We start from the raw sequence: 12500 nt of genomic DNA, 5'->3' as shown, positions 1-12500 counted from the left end.
CACAATTTTAACAAACCGGCCGTTATAGTCTCGGAGGCGTGAGTTGGCCCTAATATTAGCGCACATCAACTGCATGTGAGGATCTATTGACGAGCAGTTTAGCGCTACTCGAGTTTCGAAATGCAGTCGATACACTATGTCGACGTAGGGCAAGTTATCAGTATGGTATTGGCATTAGCGCATGTCTATATCATAAAATCATTTCGTTTATATACTTGATGCATGCGAGCACACGTACACGCGTTCATATACACACACACGCGTGGGCGCTCGCAGAAATTCACTAATAAACGTGCTTGGTTAAGCAGAACATACGAACGAGCACACATACTGACAAAAAAAAATCAAGAAAGAGAGGGAGGGGGAGGGGGAGGGGAAAGGAGAGACAGAAAGTGGGGGAGGGGGCAGGCAGAGGGAGAGGGAGAGGGAGAGGGAGAGGGAGAGGGAGAGGGAGAAGGAGAGAGAGAGAGAGAGAGAGAGAGAGAGAGAGAGAGAGAGAGAGAGAGAGAGAGAGAGAGAGAGAGAGAGAGAGAGAGAGAGAGAGAGAGTGAGAGAAAGAGAAAGAAATAGAGAGAGGGAGAGAGAGAGAGAATAGTCTTAGGGGTAGCTTGTAAACGTAGTAACAGAATAAAACCACGTAAAATATATCAAATTATGCAGTACGTACATACATCCTATTGACAATGGCGGGGTGTGAAATGCACATATAAACCACTGATAATGGCAATAATACTGTCAGGTGAAGCTGTAAAAAAAGAAAAAAAAGGGAGGGGTGTATTTACTTCAAAATCTTTTTTCCTCGTTTTCTCGTTGGCTGGCATTCAGCGTTGTTATTGGATAACGCATAATATTTGATTGAATATGAGGGCAAATTAAATTAAATCGTTAAATCATAAAAATAGTAATTACAGCCATGCCAAGGAAACGCAGAAATAATGGAAGACAAGATATTAATATTTTCATTATCTATTATTATTATTATTATTACTTTTATTCTGCATAACACCTTAACTAAGCCTATATCTACGTACACGGAACAAAAACGCAGGTACCGGGCCCTACCGGATACGTTATGGACCCCCATGTGTTTCCCAGAAGCAGACGAATATCCGTAGCATTGCAGCCCTGAATATAAGGCCTGTTCAGACGAGAGAGTTAATCTACGGGCATCAAAGGCGGCCTCGCTACTGGCTGAATAACCGATTCCACGCGCACACACATACTTTGTCAGGATAAACCTCTGCTTCCTGTTTTGTAATTGCCAAAATCATACTGTCATCGTGTATGCATGTGTGTGTGTGTGCATATATGTATATATATATATATATATATATATATATATATATATATATATATATATTATATATATATTTTTTTTCTTTTATTTTGATTTTTTTCTTTTTTCTTTTTCTTTTCTTTTCTTTTCTTTTTTTTTCTTTTTCTTTTCTTTTCTTTTCTTTTATTTTATTTTTTTTTGTCTTCTTTTCTTTTCTTTTTTTTTTTTTTTTTTTCTTTTCTTTTCTTTTCTTTTCTTTTCTTTTCTTTTCTTTTCTTTTCTTTTCTTTTCTTTTCTTTTCTTTCTTTCTTTCTTTTTTTTTTCTTTTTTTCTTTCTTTTTTTTTACCTCCGAAACATGTTGACGTAGTATTAGGATGAACGATTATTTTAGATATATTTTCTAGTGTTCGTATGTATATTTTCAGTTTTTTCAAAATTCTATTTATTATTGATGATATCGTTCAGGATTTAAATGATAAAGAATAATGATGCGAGTACAACGGGAGGCGAGGATAATGTTCGTGACATGAAAAAATGACAGATGCAATATCCGAAATATACATACATATTTGCGTGTGTGCTTATATATATATATATATATATATATATATATATATATATATATATATATATATATATATATATATATATATATATATATATATATATATATATATAAAAATATATATATATATATATATATATATATATATATATATATATATGTGTGTGTGTGTGTGTGTGTGTGTGTGTGTGTGTGTGTGTGTGTGTGTGTGTGTGTGTGTGTGTGTGAGCGCGTATATACATACATATATATATATATATATATATATATATATATATATATATATATATATATATATATATATATATATATATATATATATATATATATAATGTGTGTGTGTGTGTGTGTGTGTGTGTGTGTGTGTGTGTGTGTGTGTGTGTGTGTGTGTGTGTGTGTGTGTGTGTGTGTGTGTGTGTGTAAAGCTATACAAAAATACTCATTTTAGACTATGAAAAAATATCAAAGCAACGATTTTTCAAAAGTCAGCCAAATAATCTTTGCGGAAAAACATATCCCTTTTTCGAAAAATGAGTGAGATAGAAATGGCATTACACATTTTCCACACAGATCAAACAAGCGCCTCAAACGCTGGTAGTTGTTAGTATATCATAGTTGGAGAGACATCATGAAAGCCTGTGGCGTGTTGTAGTTAAGGATCACTAAGAGCTTATTCACATAAAGTTTGATCAAAGATTTCGAAAGCTCGGCACGTGCACAGAAAGATCGGAAGGGACGGGTGTTGCCGTGCGATTTTATTGGATGTTGCTAAAAGTGGCTTGTTGCATGTCCTTGTTATTATTGGGTGAAAGTCGATGAATCGATATTACAGAGGTATGTTAGCGAAAAAAGAGTGGGAATCTGTATCTGAATGTCAACAGATGACTTTTACTTGAAGGCAATCACGACATGCAAGCAGAGACTTTCTCTTACTTTTCAGTCTTAAATTGCGTGTTTGTCTGCTTCTTTGTCTGTCTGTCTGTCTCCGGATGCTGTCTATATGTCTCTGCGTCTGTCTGCCTGTCTCTGTCGCTGTGTCTGCCTGTCTGTCTCTATCTCTCTCGTTCTCTTACCAGACAGATAGACGATGTCTGTTTCTTTCTCTGTGTCTTTCTGTCTGTCTCCGGACCCCCTCTCTCTGTTTCTCTTTTCCTCTCTTTCTCTCTCAAGATTATTATAGATTAATTTCATCAGCAAAATAGGTTGGTTATATTCTCTCCCTTTCTCATAACTCTTCCTGTTAATAACCCTCTGCCACATACCACCTAACGTAAGACTACGCTCTCAGTCCCTCTCTCTCTCTCTCTCTCTCTCTCTGACGTTGTTTGTTTGATTGCCTGTCTTATTTTGGCTATCTCTTTTCTTTTCTCTATCGCTGTCTGTCTGTCCGTCTGCCTCTGCCTCTATCTCTCTCTTCTTTTCTCTCTATCGCTGTCTGTCTGTCTGCCTCTGCCTCTATCTCTCTCCTCTTTCCTCTTAGATCTTCCTTTACTTCCTTATTCGTTTGTTTGTGTTCGTTACCTATCCCATCACATAAAGAGAAAGCGAAGAAAATGCGAAAGTTATTTGCCGGGAGATACGACCGACTCGAATGCAGAAATTTGAATTGGATATCACAATGTATGTCGCTTCAGCATCATAAAAAATATTACCTCATAGCACAGGATTTCAGTAACGTAGCGCTTTTTGCTTTAGGTGACTTTTACTGTTCTTTACTTTGCTATGCATGAATTAGTCCACATGAAATACCTGCTCGCTAGCACTAACGAAGGGAAAATAATGAACTAATAATCAAAGTCGTTAATTTTTATGATGATAATGAGGTTTTAATTGCTGATGATGCTAATTATGCATAAAAGAACTAAAGCAAATAATGTTTTTTAATAGTAAGCCAACAGCTGTGAATCATTACCAAAATATATTGGTTAGAGAAAGATTTTTTCTTTTTCTTTTTTTCTTTTAATCGAACTCTCATACTCTTGGTCGACAGTCCGGTAAACTTCCCAACAGCTCTCGAGGGATTTGGGAGGCAAACAAAAATAGCTCAGAGAGATTACAGAATCAAATACCGAAGAAAAATAGTAAAGATAAGTAAGGTAACTTCAAACGAAACGACAATATATAATAGTATTCCAGTCAATGCTAGACGGAGAACTAACTGCTTGGTTGATATTCATGATTGGATAACAAATGGGTTATTAATGAATATAACTATTAACGTATCAATTTAAGTGACATAGAAATTGAAAACAATTGATTGGACATCTCAAACGACTGCCAAATAACAAGAATAATGACTTTCAATTACTATTGCTATCATGAACAAGAGCAGTAATAAACCCTTACAATTCATACAAAAAAAAAAAAAAAAAAAAAAAACAAATAAATAGAATCCTATTTTCTAGAACCGTCACAGGGAGAACGAGAAAGAGAAAAAATAGTATATGGATAATAACACTAGGGAGAGAGATAAAAAGAAAAAAAGAAAGAAAGAAAAAAAAAACGCGCAAAGGTCGTCAAAATGACACGTAAAAAATTATGACATGGATATCGTGCAAACAGAAAATATTTGATAGAAAAGACATACAATGGCCACAGTGATAATATTAATCCAACAGAAGCACTTACAGCAGCTACCTGACTCGACATGAACTGATATCAACTGACATGCAAGTCCTATCCTAAAGCCAGGAAAAATAGAACACGTACGAATATAGGAAAAAGAAGCGCGTCCGGTATCTGTCTGTCCAAAACCAACAGAGATAGTTTACGTTGGGAGACACAATTCAGTACAGCGCTGAAGTAAACTTTTGACATCAGAATTCAAAAGGTCAGAAATCTGGCTGGAAATCTGACGAACACCGTGACTGAAAATGGAGACCTGATCATTATTACAAACAAGAACATAATAACAAGGGCATTATAAATTATGATACCATATCACTAATATAAAACCTTAATTCCTGAAACTATGATATGATAATATATAATACTATATTAACAATCTTAATTCCTGAAACACTAAAATAAACACTTGAATTCCTGAAACTATGATAATATATGACACTAAAATAAAACTCTTAATTCCTGAAACTATAATAATATATAACACTAAAATAAAAACCTTAATTCCTGATATCTAGTGGACAGGAGAGAAATGTACAGAAAAGAAAAACAAGAATCTGGACTTGAAGAAAGAACAAATCGAAGAGATACTATCATTCAAAACTGCAGTCTTAAAAGCATTCACTGTTAGCGTGGAGGAATCTGCTGACACTGAATGTCTGTGAGGATCAGCCAAAGAAAAGAGAGGTCTAGTTGAAAGCATCACACATCGTCAGAAAATGCCTTGGACCCAAAGGCAATTTTACTTATAAGATGAAAAACGAGATTGCAAATTATTAATCAGTGAGCTTTGGATAAAATATCAATAATAATAGCAATAATTACTATGATTATAATCTTATTATTGTTGTTATAGTTATCATAAGTATGATATCTATGCAAAACTTCTACGAGATAATTCCTTCTGTAATATTCAAGTTACACTTGTTAACCAGATGGTTTTGTCAGTGATCTTAAACGGGATTTAAGTAATTCCATGGTATAGATGTCGTTATTGTCAACATCTATTATTTAATATGAGAATTAGTCATGTATTAGAAACCCTTGGAAACTGGTCATAACATTACATAATGGCTATTTATTTGGCATACATACAATTTTGTAAATAGTTCCTATAAAAAAGAACAATTCTACCAAAACATGAGACATGCAAGTAAAAATAAAGACTCAATCTACTCGAAACAGGCGTGTATGTCCTTCCTTTTTTTGTGTGAGTGTTTGTGTGTGTGTGTGTGGCGGGGGACAGTCTTGAAGAAATCTCTCATTGTAGTTTGCTTTGTGATTATCCAATTTCTCAGGAGTTTAATCAACTGGGTTATACATAATCTTCAGCCTCGCCCATAAACTCAATAAAATTCGCCTTATAATGAACATTCGAATTTGAGGACCACTGAAGATTCCCCTTTCTATCTTGCAGATGCAATCATTTCTTTGATCAGAGCTTCTTCAGTTGAATTAATTCGAACGTGATATGCAACGCCGGGATTTTGTTGTTGTTCCCACACTCATGGTTTACCTGTAAGACTAATTTTCTCTTTCAGTCATCTTGCGTTGCCCTGCTGCCCCAAATGAACAGAAAACCAGGGAACTACGTGTGTGTAGTTTGCTTTAACTACTCAAGCTGAATTTTCACCATCTTAAGGTCAACATATATGGGCCACTGGTGTGTTTGTTTTATCAGAATGCCTTTACTGCCAATTTGGTGCTGTTACAATCATCTTTCTTTTGTTGAGTTGGCCGCCTTAACTGAAGTAAAGAATTGTTACTCTGGGGGCCATAAGCCGGTACCTTCGCACCTTGTTTCAGTTTGTTTTTTTTCTTTCAGTATGGATGTTAAAAGTTTCGAGCCTTCCTTTGACGGATCATTTCAATGTCATTGAACTTCTCATGAAAAACTGCTTTCTCAATATTCGTTTAACCTAACTACAGTCTCTACTATGGAAGCCCTGACTGTCTTTGGTGTCTGACAATGGAAGCTCAGGCAGTGTGATATGTAATGCAGGTGTGAGAGCCTCATCGCTGTGAGGCATAGGTAGTCTGGTAGACATCAAGCCGGAATACTCTCATTTTCCCTTTCCATGACATTTGAGCCATTTCACACTCGCACGCACAACAAAAGTTTCTACACCATTGGCGGACCAAACTTTAGACCCTTTCTACTTCTCTCCATTACCACGAGTACTCTACACAACTTTGCAAACTTTATAGGGAGCCACGACTTGTCTTGATCTCTAAGCTTCATTCCAAAATTTGCCAAGTAAGCTTGTTTGACAAATTCAGCAGTTTTCCCACTTTAGACACCACATTTATGACACATATAACAAAGTCCTTTACGATCATTCAAGCAGCATCTTAATGAACCCACATCCATTTGTAAATTAAACAAATGTCACAATGTATTTAAAAGAATTGTTTATGCATAGATATAACAAAGGATTGGATGAAAACATTGTTGAAGAACGTGAATATCAGCAATGAAATCGTGATATTGCGAAAGGGAATAAACAGCACCTTTGAAATAACACTCGTTAGAAAATTTGGGGCAACTCAGACCCTCACACACGTGTACGTAGTATGTATATACTCGTATACATACAGAGTACACACTACACACGTCTCCTATCTTGATATCGTGTTCAACCACCATTCCCGTCACATATATGTATCTGTCAGGTCTAGGAGTTATGTCATGGCTGAACCACCTTGATTATAAAAGTTACTCCTTCCTTTGACACATATTAATGAGAGAACTTCACCGTTTTACTCATGATATAGACTGATAAGATAATTTATGGCTCATAAAAGGGATTATCTTCTGCATGAAGTCCGTTGAAAATTGAAAAGCTGTCCACTGAAGATAATGCTAAATATTGAGCAAAATCACAACAATAACAAACCTCTCCCATGATCTATTTGTCTATCTATCTATTCTTTGTCTGTCTGTCTATCTGTGTATGTATGTATGTATGTATGTATGTATATGTATATATATATATATATAAATATATATATATATATATATATATATATATATATATATATATATATATATATATATTGTGTGTGTGTGTGTGTGTGTGTGTGTGTGTGTGTGTGTGTGTGTGTGTGTGTGTGTGTGTGTGTGTGTGTGTGTGTATCTGTCTATCTATCCATCTAGTTGACTGTCTTTCTATCTACCTAGAGTCTATCTGTCCATCTATCTATCTGTTTATCTATATGTGCACACACACACACACACTCTCTCTCTCTCTCTCTCTCTCTCTCTCTCTCTCTCTCTCTCTCTCTCTCTCTCTCTCTCTCTCTCTCTCTCTCTCTCTCTCTCTCTCTCTCTCTCTCTCAAACACAGTGCCGCAGTGTGTTTGATTGTTTGTGGATGAGTGTGTCTGTATGTATTTAAGTACAAACACAAACACAAACGCAGTTACGCATACATAAATATGAAAGGGAACACCCATAAAAGGAAATATAACTAAATCGTGACGTTTCAAACTCACATCATGAGTTCCTTATCAGGTGAACAAATAACCGGTTATTTATTCGTCTGATGGGGAACTCTTGATAAGTTCGAAACGTCACTGTTCAATTTAACTTCTGATAGTGGCTATCCATTTTCGTTTTTGAATTTATATAGATCCGCCTTTGCCAGAATTACAATTTTATCAATCTATTAGAAAAAAATGACCGTGAACGTTTCAAGAATCCCATAAAATGCTAAATCTACTATAAGCAAGAAATGGCTAAATGATTACAAATACACACAGATGCACATGGGAAACGTCCCCCGCTGCTCGAGCTGAAGGTCATAGTTCAGATTTCCAGCCCCATTATCTAACGGGGCACCTTTAATGTCATTTGTTCGTTCCAAAAGAGGGCGCGAGAGGGAAGAAGGGGGTGGGGATGGTGCTGGGAAGGGAGGGGGGGGGCAGGAGAGGGAGTGAGATGAGGAGGGGTATAGAGAGTGATGGAAGGAGGTGGGTAGGGGTAGGAACAGAGAGGAGGACCGAGTGGGTGACAGAATTTAATTAGTCAGACAGGCACTAGAATAGATATGCCGCTAAACTGAGGAAAGTGGGACTGTGTATGCAAATATTCGAAAAGAAATCTTCCGACATTTGTATTTTTTTCTCTCTCTGCCTCTCTAGAGCAGGCGATAAACACATCATTTAATGAAATAATCTCACTCCTTTCAGTTCACACAGACTAAACCCGCATACACGCATATACTCACCTAGGTATATATATAATACCCCCCCCCCCCCAATATATATCTCCTTTCATATTATCGGTAGCGTATACCTTTTATCTTTTTTTTTTTACTTATATCATCACCATTCTTCTACTGCTCCATCCATTCCCAATTTTTTCCCTTCCTACAAAGGCTAGATGTCAGCTTTCTGGCAGAACATGCATCAGCCGCGACATAATGATGCGATTAATGGTGCCACAGCCTCGACGAACGATAATTTGCGGAGAGAATTCATTATACAACCCTCGGCGACTATTTCATACTACCATTAGCGGTTGCCTCCTCTACTGGAAACTCCCGTGACTTTAATGGGAATGGGTGTCGTTAGGAAACTCAAGAGAATAGGCGAGAGGGTAGGTCTTAAGTGATGGATCGGTCGTAGGGAGATGAGGATGCCCATAGATTTATTTGCGTATATTCAAACCTACGTCTATTGGCTGATAGGTAGATGGGTGTAAAGATTCACGTAGAGACAGGTGGGAGATAGATACACCAATGGAAAGATAGATGAATAGAAAATGGGAATGAGAAAGAGTAAGAGAGAGTGAGGGGATTAATGGGAAAGGAAGAGGGACAGATAGAAAGAGAGAGGAAGGGAGGGAAGGAGAGAGAGAGAGAGAGAGAGAGAGAGAGAGAGAGAGAGAGAGAGAGAGAGAGAGAGAGAGAGAGAGAGAGAGAGAGAGAGAAGAGAGAGAGAGAGAGAGAGAGAGAGAGAGAGAGAGAGAGAGAGGGAGGGAGAGAGAGAGAGAGAGAGAGAGAGAGAGAGAGAGAAGAGACTATATAAGCCTTCCTCAACCCCTGAAACCCACACAGGAGATGTACCACCCAAGTACCCCTAACCCTTAAAAGCCCAAAACCTTCATAGCTTATGGCAGCGACAAACATGATCCCTTTGCGCGGAAAATGATATCCAGGAGATCCCTCCCCCTAACCCAACCCCCCCCATCCCCTACGCACAACCTCTGCCCTAAACCCTCACCTCCTTGACACCCCCCCACCCTCCCCCCCAACACAGCAGCTCACATTCCCACAACAAATCCGGAAAACGTGGAGGAGGTGGAGGCTGACTCCCTGAGAAGACTCCAGCTGCAGTCACACACGCACAAGAAAAGTGTCCAGCTTTGCAACCTAAACCCGTGATAGCTGTCATGCAGAGAGAGGGCGAAACCGTGCTCGAAGGAACGTGTGAGGACAGAGGCAGACAAAGAGGAGGGAGGATGAGTAATAGAAAAAAGTGGATGGTGTAAGAGAAAAGAAATAAATGGTGTGACGTCAAGTGATGAAAGTAGATTATTGACAGAGATAAAATGATATGAATGGTGTAACGAGAATTCGGAATGAGTGGTTACAGAGGAATTGGTCTAATAAATTCTAAAACTCCAAAGAAACGCTGATGTTGTACATGAATTTTGTAAACGACACTCGTAAAAGGCAATACTTTACTCCTTCTCATGTTCGCAGTATGTTCTTTGTCTTGAAGTGTGACTCGGGCAAATGACACTTTGAGTATAGCATGTCTCTTTCTAGATATCCTCACTGCTATTGTTATTTTTTAACTGAACATTCATATAAAGTTCATTTTGTTTACATGTCTTACCGGCGTAACATGTAGTCATCAAGATCTGTTCTAAAGATTATCAGGTTTCAATTACGAACTGGAGACATGACTAACAGACACGATAACTCTCGTTCCACAAAGATAATTTCGCGGTTCCGTTACGACTCGACTTTCTCTACGTCGAACACACACGTGACGTCGCGTGAACAATCTACCTTTCGTGAGGTGTTATTTAAAGAACAATTATTCTTAAGGATAGAAGACTGCCAATAAAGTACGTGATAGATACCGCAAATACAGAACATAACGCAAGACATAATATCCTTTCCCACTTCCTCCTGAATTAAAACCGTTTTTTGGCCAATGGCAAAGCCAAGTACCTTCGAGTGGAATAACAAAGAGAAAATTGTTCCTCACGTCAGGAAACCTACATGAAAATGGCTGGACACTTTGTTCGTAATTTATGAGCATCAAGCATCGAATCACTAGGTCACACATGCGAAAAGGTAATTCCCATGACGAAATCTATATTGTGAATTGCACCACTTACGTGAATGTATTGTAACCTATATCTTTATCCGAAAATCTCTCTCTCACTCTTCGCTTTTGTCTCTTTCTCTCTCACTTTCTCTTGGTATCTCACTAGGTCTCTTTCTCTCCCTCTCTCACTTTCTCTCTACCACACACATGTATATGTGTATTCTTATATACAGTATATATATATATGTGTGTGTGTGTGTGTGTGTGTGTGTGTGTGTGTGTGTGTGTGTGTGTGTGTGTGTGTGTGTGAGAATTTGACACGCACGACATTCTGGAGGAACACCCTTGTCGGCGTGTCATGTGCAGCGGAGTCACATGCTTGGTCCGACGAAGAGCCGTCCGGACAAGCAATTTAGTCTCTTTCTGTATATAAACAATGGCTGCTTACATGTTCTGGGTCAGGCATGAACGGTCAGAGTTCAAACACAAAACCTACAGGCTTTCAGTTTTCAGTGGGGAAGCAATTGGATGGCACAGTACTAGGCAACGGCAACAGACCGGAGCGAAGACGGGAGGAGGCCACGACCTCTGCTCTCAGGCAGCAATGACAGACGAACAGTGACCAGAGTTACTCGAACAAAGCTCAAGTATCTAGTCTGCCGTAACCAAGGCTGTGGTGAGTAGGGAAGTATAACGAAGGCGGCTCTGTCAAGTCTGTTATGACAAAAAATGCTGAATTCATCCCTTTTCTGGCTGGGCTTGATGGCACACCAAACGGATTGATTTAGAGGGAGGAGTAAGGTAAGCAATGCGTCATGAAAGTGAGGTTAGAGGGCATGAACACGCCGGCATACAAATGTCACCTCATAGGCTGAACTCAGCCAGGCAACACTTACACCCTCCCTTGGAGCGCGATACACCAGTGGTTCCCCAACTCTTCTCCGTGGTAGTCTAAACTCACGTGTTCATTCTACGGCATATCTTCTTTGAACGTCCTCAGCACCTTTGACGAATTTGCCTTTACAGTAAGTATATAATCGTCCTTTCATGAATTCCAGGAGCTTAGAAGAAAATAAACACATGCTCAGATAGCAAACATACCATCCAAATGAAAGCGGCTTCAAATTTAGACACGAAATCTATTTCACTACGGCACTCCTAGGTAGTTGAGAACCATCTTGTTACATCAAAGCAACAGCAAAAACACATGATGAAGACGGGCGTATGTTCTGCTTGACGACAACATACAATTTTAAACCTGCCTGTAATGAGCATACAGATATCTCCTAACATTTAATGAGAGATATAAGCGACATCCGGAATAGCATGAGAGCATTTTTAATTCATATGGTGAGTTTATTCTATGAAATATAAGTATATTGCACTGAAATCATCATAACATTAACTCAATTAGTGTATGATATTTATTATAATAAGAAAAATAACAGGATTAATATAGATTCATTTCATTAGCAAAATAGGTTGGCTACGTTCTCTCCCTTTTTCATTTCCCTTCCTATTAATAACCCTCTGCTACATACCACCAGACATATGCTCTCTCTCTCTCTCTCTCTCTCTGTGTGTGTGTGTGTGTGTGTGTTTCTCTCTCTCTCTCTCTGTCTCTCTCTCTCTCTCTCTCTCTCTCTCTCTCTCTCTCTCTCTCTCTCTCTCTCTCACTCTCTCTCTCTCTCCCTCCCAAATCTGCATCCACCAATAAGCCCCGTCATGCAGCACCAACGGCATGCATGT

Source organism: Penaeus vannamei, chromosome 4 (assembly GCF_042767895.1).
Source record: "Penaeus vannamei isolate JL-2024 chromosome 4, ASM4276789v1, whole genome shotgun sequence".
Lineage (NCBI taxonomy): Eukaryota > Metazoa > Arthropoda > Malacostraca > Decapoda > Penaeidae > Penaeus > Penaeus vannamei.
This window is presented reverse-complemented; position numbering follows the sequence as displayed.